Here is a 3771-nt window from a genome sequence, read left to right as displayed (position 1 = left end):
GACGTAGGTAGGTTGACTTCTGTGTCCATAGATTGTTATCGGTATAAACTGTTCGATCTTACTGGCACAAAGTGGTTATAGTTAATATGTTGTGTCTTCAGGGCATTCACATTCTTTGTGAATTTTGTAGAGTGGCTCCTGTAAGGACCCTAGTTGATTGCTGTATTTCTTCACATTTCATTTTATATACAAGTCTTCCTCTTCTACTATCCTGTGTACATCAAACTACACTTCCTTCTACTATCCTTAACTATAGTATTATGGAAATTTGATCACTGGATATACACTATAATTTGTCATTTTCCATGTGAGTAATATTATAACATTTAACTTAAATTGGGCAAACATTTTTTTTGTTAACAGTTCTACTGCTGCCAATCAATAGATAAGACAAGCATCTTACTGTCATCTTTTGGACGATGTTTGTTCACTTAACGATGACTAGCAGCAAAAGGCTCTTCCCACACAACTATTATGATGTTTGTGAACTATAATAGAGCCACTCAAGACATTACTCCTTGTTTGTACTTTTTTAGAAGTTTCACATCATTATTTATACCCTCTTAAAAGAAATGTATATCATTACTATACAAATTGGAGAATTTTAAATTGTATTTTAAATAAGTCCTTAAGTTACATGTGTATCCAGTAATATATTATAGTGTGTACTACAGCATAAGGTCATTTTGCAGATGTTAGCAACACCATATTGTTGAGAGGAAGATTAAGAATGTGCAAGGTACTTGAATCAGAACATCCATATTACTAAACAGATGACCCAGAACCTAGAATCTGGTACCAGTGACTGTGTAATGTCTCCCAGGGGCAATAAAAATTTTATTTTTTAATATTTTGTGTAATTATTGATCGAATTTAAAAATTTGAATGCTATCATAACATATTCGCTAAGAGATAGAAGCATATTTTAAAAGTATAATGCAGTAAGACAGATACAGTTAGACACTGTGTGTTTGTCTTCAGGCAGCATAACAGGTGACTCAGAAATACCCATATTTTATTCATTCATTATTTGAGACTGATAACAGTGATATCCAACAACTTTATACATAATTTCAAAGCTTCCCAACGAATTTTATACATAATTTCAAAACTTTTTCTCACTGACGCCCCCACAAAATGGTGAAAGGATCAGACATGACATTTTAACTTATTACTTCTCTACTACCAACTCCATTCACAACGAAGTTTGCAGACAGTATCTACATATACCACTGAATGTAAATGCAAAATTACATTATTGTATGACATCTTGTTCAGGAGATATGATGTCACAAACATTGAGAAGTATGAAAATGTTGCTTTTGCTTAAAATGGAGTACAAAACTATATTCATCCAGTGTTTTATAACGAGAGCACTTAGAGACTTCCGATAAACTTCAAGTATACCTTCAAACTTTTTCTGAACTTTTTCTGACTTACTAGCTTAATGTCAAATATTTAACACATTAACTCATTTTTAAGACACTTGAACAGCCTCCATGCCAACACAAAATTTACATGGAAGTAGAAAAGAACAAGATGTGCTGGTTACAAGGGATGGTGAAAACCTGGAACACAGCCTGTATCGAATTCTAACACACATGGATCAGTACCTGCACAAACTGTCAAATCACCATCTGAGCCAGAAAAGAGTCATGATTAATACACTTGTAACATGAGAAAGATGAATATATGAGCCACAGCACCTCACATGTGTGATGCAACACCTGGAAAGTGTTCTGAGGAGCAGTGGTTTCTCCTCCAGTTACATAGGAAGTGTAACAGAGTTGAACAGTCAGAGAATTGACAAATAGGAAAAAGAAATGTCAGGTATAGTCTTTCTGCCATACATTCCCAGAGTTATAGATTAAATCAGCTGCATATTGTGCAAACATGGCATAAAGGCTATTTATAAACTGACAAAGAAGATCAAAGAGTGTCTCAGACCAGCAAAGGAGAAAAGGGACCAACTTGCAATGTTGGGAATGTACTACACACTATGCATGACTGGATGGTCAGTCAATACCAGTATCACAGAACTCAAGTGGCATTGCAGGTAGGGGCAGGTGGAAAAATTGGCTATGGCAGGGCACGCGCTATGTGACGGTGACCACATAGTAAAATTTGCTGATACGGAAGTTCTGGCTGTAGAGAAGAGCTATCAGACCCCCTTGTTTAGAGAAGCTGTAGAAATACACAAACATGTGAATAACTTCAACAACAAAGAAGATTCTAGATTCCTGTGCTGCAGCAAATGACCGTTAGAGGTAGCACGAGGAGAACCACAATGTAAATGGCCACAGAAAAGCCCTTGGATGTTGATGCACCAGCTACACATAATCTGTGGCTGTGGGATTGACTCTGGTCCATCATTAGCAATAGAGGGTGAAGCTTTGACAATTCCAGCCACTCGTAAAATCATCAAACATCAGCCGAAGAACCTGAGAGAGAAACCAACAGAGTGTTTGTCAACCTGATGTAAGTTTTATAATGCATAATTAAGTGGTATTAAAACGTACCTACAAAAAGATATTCTTAAGTCATTTATAACAATTACTGGATAAGGTAGTGTAAAGATATAAACATAAGATAAACCAGGCAGCCAGGTGCATTCTTATTGTAAAGTAGGAACAAATTTGTCTCAAAATTATGAAGATAGAAAGGAAATAGAGGTATGAACAGGATGTACCCTGAAGTATGTAGTTCTTAAATAAACAGAATAGGTGGGGAAGGAAGACCTACACTTGTGTTGAGGAAATGAGGATGTATAGATAGGGGCACCTTATCTGTGAAATATGAAGAACTGAATATGGTAGTCTTTTTGAGGAAATATGTGTTATAAATGGTTTCTACAGAGTAAGAATACCAAAAAGACTCTTTGTCTTTAAATATGTCTGCTTGTGTCTGTATATGTGTGGATGGATATGTGTGTGTGTGTGAGTGTATACCCGTCCTTTTTTCCCCCTAAGGTAAGTCTTTCCGCTCCCGGGACTGGAATGACTCCTTACCCTCTCCCTTAAAACCCACATCCTTTCGTCTTTCCCTCTCCTTCCCTCTTTCCTGATGAGACAACAGTTTGTTGCGAAAGCTTGAATTTTGTGTGTATGTTTGTGTTCGTTTGTGTGTCTGTCGACCTGCCAGCACTTTCATTTGGTAAGTCACATCATCTTTGTTTTTAGGTATATTTTTCCTTCGTGGAATGTTTCCTTCTATTAGTGAGGATATGTGTGTATGTCCAGGTACTCCTTTCAGATCCCTGAACGAAAGTGTACTAAATTTGTTTGGCAAATAATCTCCTTGCTCCAAGAAGACCAATGTAGGGTGATTTATAATGCTCTAGCTGTGATGTTTATGGAGATACAGATATGCAACAGTTTTTTAAGCCCCTGTTATATAGGTTGTCCTGAATGGCAGGTCTGTTGAGTGGAAATAGTATCAACCTGCATTACCACAATCTCCACAGGGCAGCCTACGCATCAGGCCCCTTGTGGGCATTCAGGTAGGCAACCCACGATATGCAGACGTATTTCCTTCCCTGGCATATGCCCATCCATTCCCATCCTTCTGCAGATGACAAATTGTCATTTCTGAAGTGATGACTATCAGTTCATCACAGCAAGTGCACTACATGGGTTGCAATTACACGCCAGGAGTGTGTCCGTTGTTATGAGGTCGCCAAATGTATGTCAGACTCTTAGAACAGGTATGTACCACTGTACTCATCCAGTGTGAAATATCTACATGTTTCAATCCCCATTACACTTGCACACA

This window comes from Schistocerca cancellata, chromosome 6 (genome assembly GCF_023864275.1).
Source record: "Schistocerca cancellata isolate TAMUIC-IGC-003103 chromosome 6, iqSchCanc2.1, whole genome shotgun sequence".
Taxonomy (NCBI): domain Eukaryota; kingdom Metazoa; phylum Arthropoda; class Insecta; order Orthoptera; family Acrididae; genus Schistocerca; species Schistocerca cancellata.
The sequence above is the reverse complement of the archived record's forward strand: the minus strand, read 5'-3'. Positions refer to the sequence as shown.